The following is a 24,119-nucleotide window of genomic DNA, read 5'->3' on the forward strand; positions in this document are numbered from 1 at the left end:
TAACACGATCTGTCGGGCTAGTTGGTAACGATCCATATGTATCAGCAGCGCAAACACAATCAGAGGAAAAGAAGACTAAGATAGGACAGAGCGCTGAACTTGCAACTTTATTAGAGGAAACTGAAACCCGCACTTATATGCACACCGAGAAAACACCCACCAGGGGGAATTATCACGGCGACGTGACCGTCAGGGCGCACGAGTGAACTGATAAAAACACACGTGTCCGGGACATCAAAAGATTACACGAGGAGCATCATGAAAAACACGCAGACAAACCTTTTCGTGAAATGACGCACTACGGGCAAGTGTAAACAAGAATGGAAAAACAGGGTTGGGGGCGGGCAATGACGGAAGGAAACAAAGGAAAAAAAACAGAGAAGAGGGGCGCGTTTTATTAAAAACATGGGAAGGCGAAAAGCGGTAACAAAGGTTAGCAATACGAAGGAAGAGCGCCAACAATTAACACGGCTAAAGGAAAAAAAAAAAAAAAGTGAGGGGTGTGCTTCTAAAATCTAGGTGAGATCAGATGCCGCCAGAGAGAAAGGTGAATTCTTTTTCAGATAGTGAGATAGATGGGGTGCTTACGCAGCCTTCCTTAAGACCTGAGATGTAGGCGGCTTCAACAATTTCGCGCGTCAGTTGATTCTTATGTTTCTTCAGGATGGTTGTCTTCTTGAAACTGGGGGTGCATTTCTTTTTGCTGTCACATCCCCGACAGTGGGCGGGTAAGTTTTTTAAAAGGGCCCCGGATAAATCTTTCTTATGCTCCATTAATCTCTCATTTAAACATCTCCCTGTTTGGCCTATGTAAGCCTTACCGCATGTTAAAGGAATTGAATAAACGACGCCCTCCTCGCAGGCCGCGAGAGGGTCGCGATGCCTGGTTGTACAGCCACTAATCTTTTTCTTATTATTGACTTTGTTACACAGGCTTGAGAGGCGCAGTGGGGCTGAAAAGACTACTTCGACGCCTGATTTTTTACCAATTTTTTTCAGATTGTGTGATATTTGATGCAGGTACGGCACAACAGCAACCCTTTTGTTCCGCGGTCGGGCCTCATTTGGAACGTCACATTCGTGCTTCATACCTTTCAGGATTATTTCTGCTACAGATGCAAGGAGAGATTGCGGGTAACCTGATTGCGTCAGCCTCAACACTTGGTTGGAAAAACTAGCCTGCAGCTTGTGTTCACAGGATTTTGTGAGTGCGTTTTTAAAGGTTGACTTTACTATGTTTCTTTTGACCAGTTTTGAATGTGCTGAGTCGTAGGGCAGAATGGGTTTTTTGGCTCTTGGTTCAAATGACCAGCACACGTGGTTCTGTCCGAAAAAAACTTTTAACTCCAAAAACCTGATGGCGTTGTGTTCTGGGAATTCATGCGTAACTTCAAGAGGGGAAATAGTCCTCGAAACAACTTGGAGAACTTCATCTGCTTTTGTTTGAAATGCTTCAGGGATGCAATCTAAGAGAACCAGGAAGTCGTCAACATAGCGGAAAATTTTGAGAACGCTTGAAGACTCGAGCTGGTCCTTCAAGGATCTGTCGTGCATGGCCAAGAAAAGGTCACTCAAAATGGGGGCTATGCATGAACCTATACATATGCCTTGTTTCTGAATAAATCTGCAGCCGTCCCACTCAGTAACTGTCGATTTTAGGTAAGTGCACAATACTTCAATGAAGCCGTCCACAGTTGCACCACACTCATTTTGGAAGGCCACCACACCGTGTCTATCTATGGCATCACGAACACATTCTATGAGGTCAGCCTGCGGGATGGAATAAAACAGGTCTTTTATATCAATGGAGAAGCCATTGAACGTCTTTGTGCTGTTCTCATGCAGGAACCCGATTACTTCTGCGGTGTTTTTTACAAGGAAGGGGTCATCAACAGTGAGCCGCTTGAGGTTGCCTTGTAGAAACCTGGCAACTTCTTTTTGCCAGGTCAATCTTTCGGACACAATCACACGCAAAGGGCATCCAGCTTTATGCGTTTTTGCTGTAAAAAACATTTCCAGACAGCCTGTCTTTTTTCCCTGTATTGAACGAGAAAGGTTCTCTAAATTCAAGCGTTGGCATAGCTTCTTTGCATTACTTCTTAGTTTTGTTTCAGACGTTCTGCATTTTACAAAATTTGTTTGGACTGCTTCCGCGGCCTTTGACATGAATACGCGTTTCGGTAGGACGGCAAACCCTCCTTCCTTGTCAGCGGTTAACAATGACAAATTCTTCTTAATCAGGTGTGAAACAGTCTTCTTAATTGGGAACCTATGCCTATCGGCGTTACAACGCGTGACCAGGTCCACTCCGTCCGCGGTACAACGATCCGCTTCCGCCGCCGGGGCGAGGCGAGAAACTTGCCTGACCATGGTCAACAGTTCCGGTGCTGTCCTCTTGGGCTCCACGGCGAACTTGGGTCCGTGACTAAGACAGCACCGGAACTGTTGACCATGGTCAGGCAAGTTTCTCGCCTCGCCCCGGCGGCGGAAGCGGATCGTTGTACCGCGGACGGAGTGGACCTGGTCACGCGTTGTAACGCCGATAGGCATAGGTTCCCAATTAAGAAGACTGTTTCACACCTGATTAAGAAGAATTTGTCATTGTTAACCGCTGACAAGGAAGGAGGGTTTGCCGTCCTACCGAAACGCGTATTCATGTCAAAGGCCGCGGAAGCAGTCCAAACAAATTTTGTAAAATGCAGAACGTCTGAAACAAAACTAAGAAGTAATGCAAAGAAGCTATGCCAACGCTTGAATTTAGAGAACCTTTCTCGTTCAATACAGGGAAAAAAGACAGGCTGTCTGGAAATGTTTTTTACAGCAAAAACGCATAAAGCTGGATGCCCTTTGCGTGTGATTGTGTCCGAAAGATTGACCTGGCAAAAAGAAGTTGCCAGGTTTCTACAAGGCAACCTCAAGCGGCTCACTGTTGATGACCCCTTCCTTGTAAAAAACACCGCAGAAGTAATCGGGTTCCTGCATGAGAACAGCACAAAGACGTTCAATGGCTTCTCCATTGATATAAAAGACCTGTTTTATTCCATCCCGCAGGCTGACCTCATAGAATGTGTTCGTGATGCCATAGATAGACACGGTGTGGTGGCCTTCCAAAATGAGTGTGGTGCAACTGTGGACGGCTTCATTGAAGTATTGTGCACTTACCTAAAATCGACAGTTACTGAGTGGGACGGCTGCAGATTTATTCAGAAACAAGGCATATGTATAGGTTCATGCATAGCCCCCATTTTGAGTGACCTTTTCTTGGCCATGCACGACAGATCCTTGAAGGACCAGCTCGAGTCTTCAAGCGTTCTCAAAATTTTCCGCTATGTTGACGACTTCCTGGTTCTCTTAGATTGCATCCCTGAAGCATTTCAAACAAAAGCAGATGAAGTTCTCCAAGTTGTTTCGAGGACTATTTCCCCTCTTGAAGTTACGCATGAATTCCCAGAACACAACGCCATCAGGTTTTTGGAGTTAAAAGTTTTTTTCGGACAGAACCACGTGTGCTGGTCATTTGAACCAAGAGCCAAAAAAACCCATTCTGCCCTACGACTCAGCACATTCAAAACTGGTCAAAAGAAACATAGTAAAGTCAACCTTTAAAAACGCACTCACAAAATCCTGTGAACACAAGCTGCAGGCTAGTTTTTCCAACCAAGTGTTGAGGCTGACGCAATCAGGTTACCCGCAATCTCTCCTTGCATCTGTAGCAGAAATAATCCTGAAAGGTATGAAGCACGAATGTGACGTTCCAAATGAGGCCCGACCGCGGAACAAAAGGGTTGCTGTTGTGCCGTACCTGCATCAAATATCACACAATCTGAAAAAAATTGGTAAAAAATCAGGCGTCGAAGTAGTCTTTTCAGCCCCACTGCGCCTCTCAAGCCTGTGTAACAAAGTCAATAATAAGAAAAAGATTAGTGGCTGTACAACCAGGCATCGCGACCCTCTCGCGGCCTGCGAGGAGGGCGTCGTTTATTCAATTCCTTTAACATGCGGTAAGGCTTACATAGGCCAAACAGGGAGATGTTTAAATGAGAGATTAATGGAGCATAAGAAAGATTTATCCGGGGCCCTTTTAAAAAACTTACCCGCCCACTGTCGGGGATGTGACAGCAAAAAGAAATGCACCCCCAGTTTCAAGAAGACAACCATCCTGAAGAAACATAAGAATCAACTGACGCGCGAAATTGTTGAAGCCGCCTACATCTCAGGTCTTAAGGAAGGCTGCGTAAGCACCCCATCTATCTCACTATCTGAAAAAGAATTCACCTTTCTCTCTGGCGGCATCTGATCTCACCTAGATTTTAGAAGCACACCCCTCACTTTTTTTTTTTTTCCTTTAGCCGTGTTAATTGTTGGCGCTCTTCCTTCGTATTGCTAACCTTTGTTACCGCTTTTCGCCTTCCCATGTTTTTAATAAAACGCGCCCCTCTTCTCTGTTTTTTTTCCTTTGTTTCCTTCCGTCATTGCCCGCCCCCAACCCTGTTTTTCCATTCTTGTTTACACTTGCCCGTAGTGCGTCATTTCACGAAAAGGTTTGTCTGCGTGTTTTTCATGATGCTCCTCGTGTAATCTTTTGATGTCCCGGACACGTGTGTTTTTATCAGTTCACTCGTGCGCCCTGACGGTCACGTCGCCGTGATAATTCCCCCTGGTGGGTGTTTTCTCGGTGTGCATATAAGTGCGGGTTTCAGTTTCCTCTAATAAAGTTGCAAGTTCAGCGCTCTGTCCTATCTTAGTCTTCTTTTCCTCTGATTGTGTTTGCGCTGCTGATACATATCCACCACCTCTTGACTGCCGATCTTGTCGGAATGATCGATAATTTTGTAAATGAAAATGTTTTTCAGTTGTAAGCCAAGTTTCTTGCAAAACAATTATGACTGGATTCTGTTTTAAAGAAAGATAAACTAAATCGGTAGTAGCTGAAAGGAGAGATCTACAGTTCCACTGAAGAAATTTTAACGTTCCTATGGTTATGTAATCCGGGCAGCAGCAACAGCCTGCCCCAAAATGGTTTCCTTTGGTTTAGAACCTAGCTGTTGCTTTTTTTTTATTTTGCCTGTGGACGAGGTGTTGACCGGTTTGACATCGGGGATCCACTGCGTTTTAGGATTCGCGTATCTGTCTCCCCCATATCTGCATCATGAGCCTCGTCTGACTTGTCAGAATTTTGCATAGGTGATGCGGAAAGAGATTCAATTTGCGAGCAAGACATTGTAGCTAAGGAGTGCTGCACTGATAATGAATGCCCAGGTGCTGTAGGAGAAACCGTAGCAGTTTGCACAGCCTGAGAAATGTGAGCTGCCAGAAAGTTGGATATGCACTCTGTGACTGTTGTCACAATCCTATCCACCATTTTGGCCATAGTTGCTTCCACAGCAGTTATTATGGCTTTAGACATCGAGGAATCTAATTATGCTCCAGAACGGGCTGATACACCTGCATATCCATGAACTCTCTTTTTAATTTCTTGAACTGCCTCACGTCTCGAGCAACGTTTTCGGTCAATAATCTCCAGAACTTATTTCATGCGCTCTAGAAGGACATTCCAAAGAATTTGCTGAGTGACGTCCGCCGCAAAGACAACTATTGACATTTTGATCAGAGCATAAATGTGATTTATGGGCATCGCCGCATTAGCAACATCGCAAAGTGGATTTGCAACCTCCAGCAGTATGGCCATAACGCCAGCAGTTGTTGCATTGCAGAGGCTTTGATGTTAGGGGATCTACTCGAAATATTAAAGGCCACGCTTTAATCTCTGATGGACAGACTGTATCTGCAAAGGTAGCAATTACCGATTCTGTCGGCACACGAACATTATTGACCTCCCAGCTACAGCGATAGACCGCAACAACGCCTGCCGCGGAGAGAAGGGCAAGGGTTTCTTCTGGACGTAATAAGGAATCCACACCTCGGACTAGACCTTTTGTGCAGGCCAGGTGCGAAGGGATAAAACTGCTAAAAAGAGATAAAGATGCAAAAGTAGAGCAGTTTAGAAGATCCTTTATACATGACAGGTCTGGTGAAGGGCAAAGAATCCTGCCTCGACCAAATTGGCGTACCTCGGCTATTCCTTCGTAGAAGGAAGTGGTTTCCTGAAGGGCAGCTCGAACAGCTCCTGGGTTGTTCATTTTAATGGTGCCACCATCCTTAGGAACGAGCGCCACAGGGATGTTGCGGACACCGTATCTCTGAAAAGCTTCCAAAGGCAGATCATCGGTCCGAAGGCAAGCCGACCAGGGGGGGGGGGGGGGGGGGGGAGTACCCTTGGCCGGGGGACTGCGTCGACAGTACCTTAAATTGACAACGTCACCGCGTGCGTTAGTCAACAGAGAGAACAAAAGACGCAGAGGGGAAAGACAAAACTAGGACCAGCGACCCAATACGTAGCCGATCGGCGTGTGAGCAGGCCACGAACACCTTCAGCTATTCCTCCATGGCGTCCGCCCTTCAGCGTCTTTTTCTTCCAGGCGCCACCTAAGAATCTCGGGAACACAAGGTGGCAATATGCAACATTTCTACAACATTAGAAAAAAAAAGAACATTAACAACATCAAAATAACGTTCGACTGAAACAAAAATGTAGCATCGCTCTAATGTTTCGGTGCTTACTTCACATTTTCAGCGGCCCGTGATCTTTCAAAAAGCTTTAGATCGTCGTCTGATTTTATGTGCCCTCTCCATTATCCGCTTTCGAGATGCGAGTCTTGAAGGTACTTTTGGAAAATTAGTTGCTGTTGATCAGGCGAATCACTCATTATAGTTCGATAGGTCACCGAGGCCGCCGTGGACACGCACTCCACGATGAACAAGATGTGATGTGAGAAAGTCGGAGAGTGTCGGTGAACGCGCACGCTGTCAAAACGAACAGAGAGCCCGAGCGCCGGCTATCTGCCCAGCTAGGACGCTGGAACCAGGGTGGTCCTTTAACACCCCCCCCCCCTCTTTTTTTTTTTTTTAAGGGAGATAACGGAAGGGTGATGGAGAGACAAAGTTCATTAGCTTTCTTCCGCACAACATTCTTAGAACCGGTGAACGGGGTGACCGCTCTTTCTTAAAATAGCACGGTGCAGCTTGTGGAGCAGTGCGAACATGTGTGTATGCTGTTCCTTTCCTGTCCCGGCGCCTCGAAGAATCTCCACACGCGACCACCCATAAGTATGGTACCTGCCTTTCCTTTTTTTTATTTTTTTTTTTGTTCTGTTTCCGGCTTTGCGTGTTGTGCCATAGTTCATGTCACCGAACAAAAGCTGAGGTCTTCGAACCAAACTAAAGGAAGCGCTTCTCAACACGCTTTCTGCAACGGTGCTGCGGAGGCGAGCCACTAAATGCGCACTGCTCCTGCTGCTCAGAAGTTCCAGCGACTACATGAAACCCAGGACCGGCTGGTAGTTTTCTTTTATTGTATTTCGTTTTATTTAGCAGCAAATACGTGCGCATAATAGGCATGGAATATTTTTATATTCTCTTCGGTAGTTTAGGCCCTTTAGCAAACAAGTGTACATATGCATGTATATATACTGCACATGCAGGCATTCAGAAAGTAAAATAAGTTCCATGCAGAAAATTTTCTCCCATGAAGAATATTTTAGGAGTGACATGATCGCGTAAAGGGAATCATCACGGATTTTCACAGAACATTTAGAACAGATGTTTACTCGTTCTTTCCAAATTATTGTAGAAAAAAGGACCCGGAACAAAACCTTGTTCTGTGTAACTAAGGGATTTTTGGTTACTGTTGCAGGTAACAGTATTAAATAATTCTCATGAACCTGTCCGTTCGCAATACATAGAAACAATATGAGTAAAAAAGAAATGAGACACAAAAAAACACCGTAAAATAAGTGAATACATTCTTCATTTTCTGAAATGTTCAGAAAGTGCAGGGGACCAAATTAAAACGGAACGCAACGATCAAGGAAACATTAATAGTTTGTAAACTACTAGACGCCACGGTACCGGCACGATTGAAAGTATTGCGCTCACAGTCACAACCCACCAAAACGGAACGAAAGACGCAGGTGACACAAAACAACCAAACAAACAAAACAAACCGTCTTAGTGCACTGTACTCGAAATGAATACTTCACTCGCCGAAATTTCTGCTTTACTGACTGCTACTTCGTGTGGCCTACAAACCCAAATAACACTTATATTTAGTGCCTGGCGTGGTGATTACAGGTTGTGTTCGATAAATGTGACGTAATTTTCTGGAATTGACTCATTTATTGCATAGTGCTCATTTTACATGGTAACTCTACTTAAGCAGAGTGGCAATCATTTTAAAACAGCGCTAGAACACGGACAGAGTGTAAACAGTGTGAAGCAGTTGTGTATAGGATTCCGCTGACATGCGGAAAGACATACGTTGGTCGAACGGGACGCTGTTTAAATGGTAGGATCCGTAAGCACAAGAAAACGTTAGAACTGTATAGGGGCGGGAATCTTGTCGACCATTTACAGGACTTGCTTAACGCGTTAAGCGTGCAAACTGTTTTCATTATACGTAAAAATGTCGTTTTACATAATTTCTGTGACGGATGGAGTGGACGATTTCTTTGACCTGAAACCATGTTGAGATTATTTCAATGAAGGAGCCAGGAATGAACGAAAAAAAAAAAAATAACAACGGGCGCACAATCAGCGCCGCAAGGTACATGCAAGGTCGGCTTCATCTCGGTAAGTGGAACCAGTGGTATCAAATTGGTCGATACGTCCTTGTTCCCCGTCACGAATGCACGCAAAAAGAAAAGAATAAGAACAAAGGACATTGGAACCTCAATTAGAGTACCCGGCGGAGAAAGGTTAGTTAGTCTGTTACGAAAGGTCCTAGCTTGAGCTTTGCCCTACGCTGCGTTGCTGCGCGCAGCCGTACAAGCAGACGACAATCGCACTCCGCTGGAGCAGCCACCATGCAGCCACCGCCGCGACCGTCGCGCGCTCAGTCTAGCGGTGACGTCACGTGACGTAGAGGCACGTGACAGCAGCAAGAGACCGTCCCCGCAGTCCCCTGTGCAGGATGCTGTGAAATTTGTGTTGCCCAACCTACCCCTATATTATGACGCATTCGGTTGGGGGGACGAGAGCAGAGGCGCCGAGCATTGCAGAGCAGTACAGGAGCCACAGGAGCACGCCGAGCGAGCGTGTCCTCCCACGAGAACGCTCTCTGCGTGTCGAGAGCAGCGCGCCACGACCATGTGACCGCAATTCACTCCCAGCATTCTCCGCCTGCCCGCAGTGGCGGCAGTTGCAACCCGAGGAGAGGCCAACGCTCCGTGAAAAACCGCTTGTTTTGTATGCCTTTGTTCTCACAGCGAGGCGATCTGCCTCCTTTGGCCCTTTCGACGCCAGCAGCGACTCTCAAACATGCATACAGCACCTGAGCAATGCTTTCCGCTCGCCGAGCGCCGAGCGCCGACGCTATGCAGCCGTCATTTTAAGCGCCGCCAACTCAAGAACGTAAAAAAATCACAGTGGCTTAGCTGTAGTTAAGCCTAGGAGATTCCGAAAGCAACTGCTTGGCTGGCTTGAGAAGAAGCACGCATTCGCCGAGCCGCATCTTGAGAATGACGTCTGGCTCGACGCTCTTCACGTTGTTCCTCTGTCTTCGTAGCTCGCTGTCGCTTCCTGGCTTCACACTGGCGAGCCTCCTTCTTCCATTGCTTCTCAGACAGCATGACGAACTGTCTTACAAGCGCTGAAAGGCATGCTTTATACAGCGCAGCCTCCCCTCCTTTACTTACCGAAGAGAGGAGAGAGGCTAAGAGTCTCTGAAGACGACACCATGGATAGATGGATGGAATATAGGAACGTCCCTTTGAAACGGGGTGGTAGTAGTTGCTAGCATGCTCATTTCCTCCCTATATCCTAATTATTGTTTAAATTTGTTAACTATGCCATCATTCTATTTATTGAATTTTTGTTTCTACACTACTAACATTATGTCACTTTTCTGCTTTTAAGCCACCAATCTTCCAGTCGTTTTTTGCTAGCTTCCACCGCAGGTTTATTCACCCGGCCACTGGTATCTCTAAACCCAGAGCTTCAGTAAGAGTGACAGCGCCTGCATCGACTTCCGGATGGATACCATCACATTCGAATATAATATGGTCAATTGTTTCAGTAAAGTTACCACATGCTGCACATGCGTCATCTTCATTGTTGAATTTCTTTTTGTAGCTGCGTGTACTAAGGCACCCTGATCTAGCTTCAAAAAGTAGGGCACTGCCTCTTGAGTTACCAAGGAAAGCTTCCTTCCTGATCTGCCTTTCCACTTTCGGTATAATTTCACATATAATGCCACCTGTTAGACCCCAGCGCACCTAGTGGGAGAAGCTCGAAACGCCCGGCGTGGCTACGAGCCACTCTACGTTGAAGCACAGCCGGTCTCGAGGGAGAGCGCGCTTCTCTTCTGTTACGGCCCTTCCAATGGGGTCTGTTTCCACCGCCCGCTGCGCCTCGGTGGGGCCGCCACCAGAGTCACTGGCCGCCACCACCCCACTGCTGCTCTTCCGCTACAGCAGTTCACAAAAAAAGCTTTTCAAATAATGCAGTCCACTAGAATACTTTTCTCGTAGAAGAGTGTACTTACATGGGGCTGCTTCTTTCGCTAGTTTCAAGAAGAATAGCACAATCGTCACACCCGAAGTTGATTAACTTAACAATATATCCATCGACGTAAGCTAAACCGGAATATGTGACAGTGGAAAATGGGACGGCAGGAGATGCCATCACTTCCTTCAGTTCATTACTGATTGCGGCACAGCAGAAATGATTTTTTTTTGGCATCGACGCAAGGTGCCTTGATTTCGCTCTCAGATGAAACGTCCGTCTTGACAATGTAGTCAAGTGCCGCTAGCTGTTACGGTCTTCGCATCTAGAATGTCGTTCCCTTCCGCACATTAGTCTTACTTTCCCGAAGAGATCCTCAGTGGGTCGCTATATAGGGCTTGAAATGTGTCTTCAGTGAGAGTGTCCTTCTTTCAAGCTTTAGAAGTTTCTTGCATACTTTCGATATAGCAGGTGAACTCATTTGTACGTCACTGCATCGAATATCACCTTCATCATTTATTGGCCTCTTTTTACCACTTCCAGCACAAGTGGTGTCATGAATATCAAACCATTTTTTGTTTTCATAATAAGCATAATATCATGTAAAAATTTCATTAAAACAATGTTTATTTGCAAAATTAAAATATAGTTTATAATACAACACATTGCCTAATATTGAATTGTAATAACATTTATAACTCAACCCTACAACGTTTACTTTGACTGTTATACTAATACTTTATATCATGCAAGCATTTTGCAATTTACATTACATTTTTATGAAATTATTTTCATCTTCGGTGCTACATGGATGGTTTCGCATCTAGCGCTGAACGATGGTTTTGCTGTTGCAGACGAGTTGCTGTCATGTTAGCCTTGAAGAAGCTTCGATATGATCACTGCTCATTCAGTTTTTGTTTATTCCTATTCTTGTACAGGCTTCGGAAAAATTCGGACTAAAATGGACAAAAGTAGCTACCATGCCGCAGTGTATGTCATATGCTTGTCGAACGTTTGCTGAGCGACAGTGCAAACATAATAAAGACTCCGTTCACGTGTGTAGTAGATGACGACATGCCGCTGCAGCATCTACCTTCTGTGTTCTTTCACTTCTGGGCTGCACTCACCTCGAAACCCGCGAGCGACAGCGCGAAACCAGGCAAAAGCCACCCGCCGCCGCTGAAGCAGACGCGGAGCGAACAGTGAGCAGGTCACGCCCCTTGAGGCGACGGAGAGCGTAACTCAAGGAGAAACGTTCCCATTGCTCCCGCGGCGATTGAGAAGGCCGTTAGAGAGAGCGCGCGCTCTCCCTCGAGACCGGCCGTGCCTGAAGAGGCGCTGGTATGACTTCAGTAGTCACATGGTGTAAAGCGTAACTACCGGACCACGCTACGCTGAAGGCTCGAAGCCTGGCGTAGTATTGCTTTCGCAATAATAAAAAAAAAAAAAGGATGGCGCGGAGAAGCTTTCTGACTTTGTGCACAAAGTCAGAAAGCATTGGAAGCCAGTGGGTACATTCGATTATCTCTCCTGGACTGCTTGCTGACAGCTGTCCGGCGTTCGGTTTTCCTCGGGTAGCCCAGAAGCCCTGCTCACCAGTAAAGCTCCTGGGCCAGCGGCCATTTTGAGTTTCACCCCGAGCGCATTCTGAGTACTGTTCGTGTTCCTCTGCGTACGATATTGTGCGCTAAACAATGACAAAAATCTCTCTTAGCAGCTGTATGACGTTTGAATGTTGCGTCTTCGCTTTTAGTCTTGAATTTCACTACACACGGAAGCATCCAGAGCGAGCACGGATTGTTTCGCTATCTTTTCAGCTCGCAATTTGTGAAAGCGTCGCAAGCGAACCACTTTGTGCTGGAGCAGCTAACGCTTATTGCAAATGCTTTTGCAAACAACTTCTGCTTTCGAGCACAGTGAGCTAGGCCCTTGGAAAAAACTTTGTGAGCAGCGACGGTAAGAAAACCCTGCCAAACTGAGGTCTGCAAAACGCTTCCATTCAGGCATGTCACACTCTACAAGAATGCTAAATTGGGCGAGTTGGTGCATTCGCATTTTAGGAAACGTAGCGAATGCAGCCATGTGACCATAAGCGCTCGTGTGTGTTTCCTTCTTTTTTGTCCTTGTCTTCTTTGCGCTACGTTTCCTAAAATGTAAAATGTCACACTCTGTTCGCGAAGAGCACCGATTGATTCACGCCTCTGTTATTTAAAACATGCGCGCGGCGTCATTGCGAAAGAGCTGAGTCGTGGTGACTGATGGTTGGCATCGTCTGTCAAGAGCGGCAAGAGTAAAGGTTGCAGGGAGTTCGCAAGGCCATGTGACCATCACGCTGCTTCCTGTCAGAGCGGAAGCCGAGACCTGTCAGCAAGCAGTACGAGACTGGAAAATCGAATGTACCCAGTGATTCTACTCCTGCTCTCCCAATGGAGGGCGCCCGCAGAGCACCCTAGAGAGCACTCTCTGTCACATGTTTTCTCTTTCTTTGAGAGAACGTCTTGCCTCAAATCCTGACGTGAATGCTAGTTTTCTTTCGTTTTTATTTTTTTAACGATTTTTACTGCCTCTTTAACGGTACTTTCAAGTACTCGGCCACAAAATTAAGTTTTGACAGGGGAGGGTAACAGGTGGCAACGATGCCGCTCGACAACTTGTTTGCAGCAGGATGGCGTGTAATGAATGCAACAAATAAGTAAAAAAAAACGACGTTTATTTTTTTTTTACTTATTTTTTCTAGTGTCGATTGAGCAGTATGGCAAGAGAAACAGCTCATCATTCGAGGCTCAACAGCTCAGTAGACATCGAAATGTCGTTAACACAACTAAATAAATAAAGCGTAAAGTCACTCAAACGAGTTTCCTACGTGGTAAGGAAGTCGTGGCGAACTACATGCGGCGTGATGGTGTCGCTTAGGTTACTAGAAAAAAAAACAAAAAATGCGCCGCGAGCTCCTCATGCACGTGGTCGCCGACGACACATGGACAGCAGCTATCATATGTCGGAATCCCAAGGAAATATGGCTAGCTAGAGGCGCACAGCGGAAAACCATCTAGGCTAAGAAAACTGACAGGGCAGGCAAAGTGAAAAGTTTACAGTTAAAAGTGCTTATACTTCAGTGGGGGGCGGGGGGGGGGGGGGGGGGGGGCGGAAAAGCGAAGGATGGTGAGGGAAAAAACAAAAAAACCGTCAGGCTGGGGGACGGACAAATGAAACCGCCCAAGAGGAGAAGGGAAGTAGCGGCATAAGCGTGTAAGGGTGTGGAAAGAAAGAGGAACGAGCTGAGAGGGAAGAAAAAAATGAAAGCAAGCAAGCAAAAAAAAAAAAAACGTTGCCAAGCCAAATTCGCGAAACTACCCAATCGAAAAAAACTACGGAACTTTGTCAAAAATACGACAAAATATCCTGTAGTTCTGTCGTAACCAGCAGATTTTTCTGTAGTTCTGCAGTACTGTTCTATATTTCTGTAGTTTTTCTGTAGTATATTTCTGTTGTCTGTAGTTCTGTAGCACTTTTCTGTTGTAACTACAGAAATTTCTGATGTTACTACAGAATATTCTGTTGTCACAACAGGTTTCCCGTCAAAAACCACACAGAAATTCAGTCGTAACGTCAGAAAATTTTCTGTAGTTTTTTCCGACTGGGTAAGTACAAGACATAGTAAATGCGCAATTCAAACGCTCCATTCCCGTTGATTACTCTGTATTGTACTGGTGCTTATGCAAGCTGTCGTAGAATGGGAATTATAGACCACAGGACAGCTTAAATAAAAATTATGCAATGAACAACTGCATCCACGAGCGCGGCCCACTGGGCGCGCACGGCGGTACCAGTAGACGTGCATTCTATTTATCGGGCATGCCAATTGGCACCATGCAGATAGCGCTGATGCCTATGCGTTGCCCAATTTCTTTCAATAAAATTTTGTTTTCCGGGTTGAGAAATGATGCTAATGCAGGTGAAGGTAAGTTTGTCCTCTTTCGGGAAAAATGCTTCGCGGTAAATCTGGACGCGGCAATACCCGGGCATGATTGCCAGCTTACTGCTCGTTGGACGGCAGCGATCCAAGTTTAGCGTCGTTTCGCTTCGTAAAGCTTATTTGGGGACGTGAAAAATATTTCATCAGGCCAGTGAAAATGTGTGCAACAGCAGCAACCCAGGGACTGCAACCTAGCAATAAATTGTTACCGCTGAGTGCCGCGAATTGAAAGAACGAACGGCGAATGCGCCCCATGCACAACAGATCCGCCGCGTCTCCGCTGCACGGCCAGGCGCACGGGCCACTACGAAAATCTCCTTCCCGCCGCGAGGGGCGCGCGCGTCGCGCCGTGAGTAGTAGGGAGCCTCGATGCAAACGGTTTGCATCGAGGTTCTCTAGTCGCGAGTTACTCCTGCACGGTTTAAAGGTGTGAAGGGTGCTGCCATATTGGGGAGCTGCAGCTGCTATCACAGGAAAGTGTTGACGACTTTCCCCCTTAACAGCCAGTCAAACCGGTTTCTCCGAGGGTCGTAAGATGGTCTATACAGTAACTCTAGTTTTCCCGGGCTTTAGTTTTCACGAGCTCCGTCATTGGCTGAAAGTTGTCCACTTTTGCTCACGACTGTACTTACGTTTTACCTTGACCACCGCCGCCTCTGATTAACAAGACTGAACCCGTCTAAAAGAGCTCTCGCGCGTTTCAGCCGCGAAAAAAAAAAAAAGAGAAAAAGGTTGTAAGGTAGCTTATTGCTCTCTGAAATAAAACATGCAGTACAGCGCGCAAGCGATTCCGTTCGCGATGCCTTTCTGAGCCTTGCGTCCCCCCCCCCCCCCCCCCCCCCCCCACACACACACACAGATGTTTCGCGAACTTATTTTATATTTCTTTAGCTTCACTTCCGGGCTCTACATTTTGGCGCATGCAGATCCTCTGCCAGTATAATGCCACATGCCTGAAGGAGTAAGGTGCTGTTGCTCTCGAGATCACATTTATTTCGTTCTTTGAAGGGATAGAAACATTACATTCTACGATGTACGCCTAGCTTTTCTAACGGCACCCCGTCTGTGTAGATATGTTTGGGAAATTAGTATAGGGATGGTCAAAACGCCTCTGGCGACCATTTTTGTCTCAATTTATGCTCAACCCATTGCTGCTCTGCTTAAAATAAAAGGAAAAAAATGCAGTTACCATGCTCTGAGGCTTACTACCCTAGCAACTCCGTAACATTCACATAATATATGTAACCTATAAGAGCTACACAAGAAACGGGAATTTATTTGCAGTCTTTTGATGGAAACCTTCCAGTAAAAAAGTCTGCATAAAACAAAGCTGTCTAGTTTATTTGGTCTAAGTCTTCTCATTTCATAATGCTTCGGATCGAATGTGACATTGCGGAGAAAAGAGCGCAAATAAACTCTCGTTTCCTGTGTAGCTCTTATAGGTTACATATTATGTGAATGTTACAGGAGTTGCTAAGCTAGTAAGCGTCATTTTATTTTGAGCAGTGCGACAATTAGTTGAGCAGGAGACAACAGTGGTCGCCAGAGTTGAGGCGTTTTCATCGTCCCTATACTAATTTCCAAAACATCTACACCGACGGGGTCCCGTTAGAAAAGCCAGGCATGCTCGTAGAATGTAATGTGATCCTGAAACAAATGTGATCCTGAGAGCAATTGCCTTCAGACATGTGACAGTATACTGGTGCTTCTTGTGGCAAAGGATCTGCATCGCCAAAATGTAGAGAGCCCTGAAGTGAACGACTACTTTTTCTTTAGGCGAATTCTTAAAAACTGCACCCCTTACCTTCAAAGAAGCATTCTGTATTACTAATATATACTCCCTATTCTAGAATATGCATGCCCAATCCGGGACCCACATACGCACAACCTGATTAACAGACTTGAATGTATTCAAAAACCGCGCCGCACGTTTCGTTGCCAACAATTAAGACTTTGACTCCAGCATAACAAGCCTTAAAACCGAGCTTGAGTAGCAGCCCCACACTGTAAAAAAAAAAACGTAATTTTACGCAGACAACCTCCTTAAAAGAACGTCAAACGGTTCTGTTTTCCTCAATACGTATTGAACATCCGAGAATTGGCGCACGGATGAAGGAGAATGTCCTTATAAGCATTTCAGACACTTTCGTTTTACTCAATAAGTATTGAACATCCGTGAATCGAATTTCAGGCGCTTCCGTTTTATTCAATACGTATTGAAAATCCGTGAACCGGGCATGGATGAAGGAGGAGTTCACGCCACTGCGACGCCCGCATGCCCAAGTATGGAAGATCCCCAAGCATGCACCCTGTACATGCTCCCACGCCTTCCCGTCGGGCTGGGCTTCTCGAACCACCTGCACAAGAGCAATATTCTAAAGCCGCGCATGGTTTCTCCTCTGGCCGGATGCTGCTGCTGTCAAGCATAGTACACACAGCAGCATCACCTAACGCCCAAAGCAATGCGCTCTCGGCCGGTGATCGGAGAAGCGCTTTCATCGCGGCCGCGGCGGCGGTATTGCAATGGAGTCAAAATACAGGTGCGCCTGTCTGCTATGCGGTCTCAGTGTAAGTTGAGATCGAAACCTCCGCTGGCGTACTTTTTGTTTCATTCTTTCGTTCATCTCTTCCCTCCCGGCGCTGCGCCCACCGACAAGTGAGAGGTACTGTACATAGACCTTGGGTACTGCGCCATTTACTATAAAAACAAATAGAAAACTGCTCTAGAAGTCGGCGTTCCCAGGCTCTTCGGTAGTCGCCGTGTTGGCCGATTCGATGTAAGCCAATTTTTTCTTTTTTTTTTTTTAATCACGCCTTGTACGTGTCATCTCCCAGCGGAAAACACGTTCTCACGCCTTCGCGCTTACTCCGCACCGTCTGCTGCATAAAGCCGCCCGCGCCCGCGCCGACGACTGCTTCGTCCCCTCGTCGCTAGGGCAATGACGCATGCGCCGTAGCGGTTGTGCACTGCATTCTCGCGCCTTTTTCAAGTGAGCACAGGGCGTGGACGTGTGGAGCTGAACGTCTGGACTGCGATACTGCATTGCAACTTTTTATCTTTGACGACCCAGCCATCTTGTGCGCTTGCGAATACATCTGGATCACCGACGAGCAAAAAAAGACAACGTGTTCGCCAAACAGGTGAGAACAATCTTACAATTGTCTTTGAGGTGCAACCCGTGACTGGCTTCGTACGGGTGTCTAAGAGCAGTGCTGCGCGCTTCGCAAAGGCGCCATTCAGGCAGTGCAAACATTTTATTCAGTGAACAATTTCGATACAGGCAGTGAGGCGCGCTCTCTTTACAAACTTGTTTATTTGCATTGCTCATATGATTTTCGTTTCTCCGCATGATGAGTCCAGACAGAGGAACTACTCGGACCATATCGAAACTATTTTATAGCCCTGTCCGACTAAACGAACGTCCGGGGTTGAGCGGTACTTAAGCAGCACACAGCAGCACCTTGGCTTCTATTTTGGTAAGCTGCGGTGATCAGATTTAAGGAGGCATAAACCACTTGTCAATCCCGAACTAAGCCGCTCGTTTGTACCGTGGAAGTTTGTTTTCAACTGGAGCTGTTCGACCGCAGTATGCAATAATAATGCGATAGCGTTAAAGTTGCCGATTAGCAGAAAATCCGGCTAATTGTCAGCGAAAAATCACGGGCGTGCTTTGACAGGTGATAAGACATGGTGCTGATTGTTCAGAGGGTTGTGCGCGGGGTGGTCTTCGTATGACAGCTTGTTTGTAAATTATATGACAAACTATTTTTTATTATAGCGTTATTACCGGATGGTGCTGAAAGATGAACAGATGCCCGAGATGTGCGCAGAGCTTTTCTACATGGCTGGCCTACTTTGAACATTTTTCTTATCATAGTAGTGTACTCGGTGGAGCCTTATGTCCAATCAGTCCGTGCGGTGCTACGTTCAAGAACTACCGAACCTTCAGAAGCCATGTCTTCAGGCACCACAGAAACCATGCTGAAACAGAAAACATTGCCTTCCTGTGTACTGTGCCATCCTGCGGGAGATACGAGTCATTACGGATGAAGCTTGTGTCACATATTGTGGACCATTTCAAATAGAGAACAGAGTAGAAAATTAGCATCGTGAAACACAGGCACTGCAGCAGACCAAAAAACAAGTTAAGAAAAGTAAAAGCAGCAGCTATGGCTGTCAGAACTGGCAGCCTGTTCAAAAGCCAATTGCCGAAAATGACCATGAAAAAATTGATTTTTTGAAAAACGAAGGAAGGAAAACATTCAGAGATATAGACGTGCCGCTTGCAATGGCGTACATGAAAGAAACATATTTTTACCAAAGGGTGTTCATCAACTCGGCTAACCCTGTGCATACCACAGCCCTAGTGAAAGAAGAATGGCCATTGTTATTTCACAGACCATTCTTCTACAGTCACGCACATAACTTTCTTGGGAAAGATGTTCGGGTAAGATAAGGAGAATGGCTGCAGTGTACAAGTTGGAGTTGTGAATATTCAGTTTTGCTGACTGATATGTGAGGAAACCAAGCTATTCCGTGAAAGATCTTGCTTTTGCGAATGAAAAATTTGAGCATTACAAGCACAGACCTTGTGCAGAGCAGCGAAAGTTGTGGAAATCCTAGGGTGGTGAAGATCTGCAGCTAAATTTAATCAGTAAGATGTAAATGGGCATCATTATATGAGAAGTTTTAAATGTTTATTTTTTTTCCCGATAATTTGTTTCTTTGGTTTAGGACTGCCAGGCCAGCATCACATTCAATGGTGATACTGTGATAGCCGTAGAAAATTGGCAGCATACTGCAGTGTTTCTTGCTGCAAATTTAAATTTCTGCATACATGTCAATGCAAACATTTGCCTTTTGCCATTGAAGCCTACCAATAATCTTTGCTTAACAATGATGAAAAAAAAAAATTTAATTTATTCCAGGCCACATTTCAGGACAGTATTGCAATATGCGCTCCACTCCTTGTGAAGTACCTTGACAGTGCACCTTCAAGGAAATCATGTACCTGCTTGCAGAGCGGCAGCTCGAAGAAACAAAAAGCTACATCAGAGCTGAGGCAGATGTGGTAATGCATCTCCTCGCCGCATACTTCAAGGACGACCCTCGTGCTCTTTACCGTATCTTTGAAGTGAGTTATAAACCCCACTGTACCTCAGTAGTGAATCCTGAGCAATCCATTTTGAAGATTGTAAAATAATGTGAAACTATTGTGGTGTCAGGTATAACCTAACAGCCTTCATGACCTTATTCATTGAAACTTGGAACTATATGAAAGAAAGAAGAAAGAACTATAATTATTAGAAGCCTTGATTATTGCAGTTTGACTTCCCTTACGTATTTTCAGTATGCTTGTTAGGTTCGGTAGCTACCATATGCTGGCACCACTCTTCTCTACTTGCAAGACTGATGCTTATGGCTATACGGAATAGGAGCGTGGAACCCATCAAAGAAAGGAAACTTCTTAGTTGTAAAAAGAAAAGGTACACCTCTCACCGCCGTTTTATTTTTGTTGAAATGCTTAGCATCTGTAGTATGGAATAGAGAGCTGCACCATTGAAGTTAAATCTGCAGGTGACTGTCGGAATATCCGCAGCTGTATTGTTTGCCGCGTATGTGTTCCTAGAAACCAAAGGATTCAGTGCATCGGCTCAGTAAAGAAGCATGGCTATAAAGTTAGTCAGTTATCACTGTTTTGGAGCACTATAAACTGTTCTTGTTTGTTACCACATGAATTTGATTTTACTCCCGTCTCTTATCAGGAACGCACGAGCATTACATCCAGGATCTCCGATTTGCCGTCCACGCCAGTTATATTTGTACTCGGTAAGCTTGATGATGGTATTTATTATCATGCTTTGTACATATAGATGCGGCAGCAGATTGTGTGATTGGACTAATTGTAGTCATCCATGCCTTTTCCTGGATTGCTTAGCTGTTCATTCACAAAAAGGCTAACTAAACAAATTAAATTACGGTTTAAATTTTGGGACGCTGTCTTCATATGTTACGAGATATTGTCATATATCTAACCAATGAGTATGGGTATATGTTCTTGTAAACTGTAGATATGCGAGCATTATACAAGACCACTATGTGTTCCTATTTCAGTCAAAATGACCATTTGAAGGCACAGACTTCCGAAAAAGAATGGGACAAAGTTGCCACTTCGAGTATTCAAATAATGATTACTATATAATTTTGCGCGACAGGCACATCTTTCTTTTTTTTTTGTTACTACCATTTTTTATGGCTTACAATACTGAAGTCAATATTTATGTTATTAAAAATTAACAAAAAAATTGTCTTCATTTTTTTTTTTTGCAAATTACCTGCTCCTTTCATATTGACAGCACCAGTGCGTATGATGCCTTCACTTTTTAGGCTACTTTAAATAAAGCACTGGCATTGTGTTGCATTAGAAGTAAAACAAAAATGTTTATTCTATTTCAGGTAGCATATATGGAAAGCAGTGCGTGTTTTGTGAACAGGAGGCTGTATTTATAGAGCCAGCATCATTCAGTGAGGCAGCTTGCGCCTGTTTTTTGTGCTGTAATAAGTCCTGAATCTTGAGTATGCAGAGCCAGCGGCAACGACGCTGGAATTTATCCAGAGGTGAGGCTCTTATCGTTTTTTATTTTCTGGTTGTATCGTATATATGGGATGAATGTCATTTCTCCATTTAACACTTGATTCTTCGTTTATTGTACTTGTTGAGGCGAACCATTTCAGGATAGTTCCTTTAAAGGACCATTTGAAAATATCTTTCCTCCTGGCCTTACTTTTCTTGTTGCTTTTAGAACTGATTTATAATTATGTGCTGTATATACTAATGCATGTAACGCTACTTTTCTAGTCTTGTTTCCAGTACTCAACTTTTTCATTAAAAAAATAGTATTCCCTATCTTGTCAATTTCAGCAGTGGTGCAGCCAAGAAAACATAATTTCTGTGCACTTCTATAAGCTGGCTTACTACTAGCTTGCCTGCTCTATTGTAAACCGGGTGCTGAGGCTCCTATGGACGAGCCCACCGATGGTGAATGCAGACGGTGTACAAAGCGATAGGCTATGAATAATGCACGCACCAGTGATTTGACTCAGCTAACTTGCCACTTAGGACGCCCACCCTTATTGATCTGTGAAAAGTGCATCCTTCAGCAATTCCGTCTTCACACAGCAGCCAAACTTTATTTGTACAAAAACTCTTCCATGTCACAGTGCCCTAGCTGTTCACATATATAAGCAGATATAGAACATTGCCTCACACAACGCCATACAGACTTCTAGTCTCCCACTTATTCTTTACCTCGAACCCCACCATGGCTCATTTTGCTTGCCTCGCGGGACTAGGCCGCACAACGTGCCCTTATCACTTTCGTCAAGAGCCTTCTAAACACCTAGCCCAAGGGCTTTTTAATAGACACGTTACTGACATGCACCGATGTGATGGCCAGATCTGTTCCTTACTGTAAGAAAAATCTACGAAATATTTTTGCACATAATTTAAGCTCTATTAGTGTGCAACCTCTCGTAGCTCCAACAAAATGTACACCTGTGACTTTGTGCGCGTTTGCAATTCCCTTTTGTTGGGGGTGTTGCAGAATACGTGAATCTACGCCACTGTACATTACGATTTTATTTACTTATATCCAGAGATATATAAATAACTAAAAGAATTTTTACAGGTTGTTTAGCCGCTATTTCACCTTTTTCTGCAGCCGAAGTTTTTGGAATAGTAAGCAATCAGCGATACACATCAGTGTTCGAGAATTGCATGAATGTTAAATAGTTGCACTGAAAAGTTTGTTCGTCTTTGAATATTCTAGCAGAACTACTTAACCAACTATTCAGTGTTTCATACGGTTTATGAAATACTAAGCAACAAACATAACAAGCATGTTGCAATGTATTCTTTGGTAAAACAAACATAACTAAAACACGTCATTTCTGTTTTACAGGCAAATATTTTTCATCTGTCCTTTGTCAGGGAGCAAGTGGCGAGGCGGAAAGAAGTCACTCACCAGCGTCCATTCGACAGTTATGAAGTTGGCGCAGAAGCTTCGTTCTATCTCCTGATACACTAAGCATGTATGTCAATTTTCTCATGGTTCTTGACTGCATGCCTTCATGGCTCTCTTGATCTTTTTTGATGAATTCTTGCTACGTTAAAAACAACTGATATGTGTGTGTGTGTGTCTTTAACCATGATCCTGGCAAACAGTGTAATAATTGAAAATTCTGCGTTTCCGTATCACTTAAGCTTTTTTCCCATTTCATCTCGTGCATGACTTTAAACAAATATTTTACCTTTTTTACATAGAGAAAGTAAAAGGCATGGCAGATTTAGCATGTAGTAATACATTCGAAACATATGTGCCACTTTGTTCCCAATATTGAGTACAGAGAAAAATGAACGTCCAGGGGTAACATTCAAATGCCAGCGTCCCATTTGTCGAAAGTTTGCTCATGGAAAAACTGAAACAGCTGACCTACCAAAGATGGTTCTGACTTCTGCAATAATTTTGCCCTTGTACAGTGGTACATTTAGGACCACTGATAGTCACTCAGTTTTTTTTTTTAAGTTTAAACTCAAGTCATTTACCCTATCTAAGCGTGCAAATTATCAGTAAAAGGTTTTTATATGTCTGACATCCCTTCTTTGCATGTTAGTTTCTACAATATATCCATATATTTCATAATTTATTTTATTTCTTGTGTCGAATTCTAGAAACTCAGGTGCTAATTTTATCACTGCCTTAGAAGTGCTGAAAACAACATTTTGCGTCTTTTCGTTAAAGGTGAAAAGCAAGGCGCCCGTGTGTTGTGCTATGTCAGTGCACGTTAAAGAACCCCAGGTGGTCTAAATTTCCGGAGTCCCCCACTATGGCGGCTCTCGTAGCCTGAGTCGCTTTGGGACGTTAAACTCCACAAACCAAACCAAACCAATTCTCCATCCTTTTCCAGTGCCTAGAATCTCATGGTTCTGACAAACTATCTTTTTTTTGTGCTTTTCAGAGGATCTCAGACAGAATGGCAGATTACAAAAGAGGATGCATGCCCCGAAGGCAGTTTAATGTACGAAGGGAAATAAACCGTATGTACGTGTTCCATTGAATGGGTGTTAAATATATTTGCATACAAAGTCCTACACAATTTGCATGCGTGCATGTTTCTTCTCTAGATAAATCGCAAAATTCACATGTGGTCACCGACGCTACTCTCACTTCGACTGCATGCTCAAAGAACACCAACATTCTTCCTAAAAAGAAATCAATAATCATATCCCATCGGCTGGTACAAACTGTACCAGCCGATGCTGTACTGTCGGTAAAAGAACAGATTTCATTTTTTGTTGATTGTGCGCGTGACTCAGATAGCAGACAGCTTCATAATTGCAAAAGAAGGTCTGTATAACAGGTTGCTTAACGTAATTAGAAAAAGGAAAATTCGGTCATGCAGAAATGGACTTGATGCTGTATTCAGAAGGCATAAATTCTGTAAAGCAGAAATGAACTAAATGCTGTATTCAGAAAACAGAAATCCTATAATGTAAAAATGGACTTGATGCTGTATTCGGAA

The 24,119-nt window shown here is 44.6% G+C and overlaps 1 long non-coding RNA gene across 1 annotated transcript; it reads left to right on the forward strand.

Moving 5' to 3' along the window:
- The first annotated feature begins 21,089 nt into the window (after positions 1-21,089).
- On the forward strand, positions 21,090-23,655 carry LOC146202583 (uncharacterized). The gene is made up of 3 exons (XR_014702253.1): positions 21,090-21,155; positions 22,528-22,628; positions 23,556-23,655. It is a non-coding gene; the product is annotated as an uncharacterized LOC146202583 (long non-coding RNA).
- Positions 23,656-24,119: the final 464 nt, after the last annotated feature.

Source organism: Amblyomma maculatum, chromosome 1, assembly GCF_055883805.1.
Source record: "Amblyomma maculatum isolate TAMU_Amacu chromosome 1, ASM5588380v1, whole genome shotgun sequence".
Lineage (NCBI taxonomy): Eukaryota > Metazoa > Arthropoda > Arachnida > Ixodida > Ixodidae > Amblyomma > Amblyomma maculatum.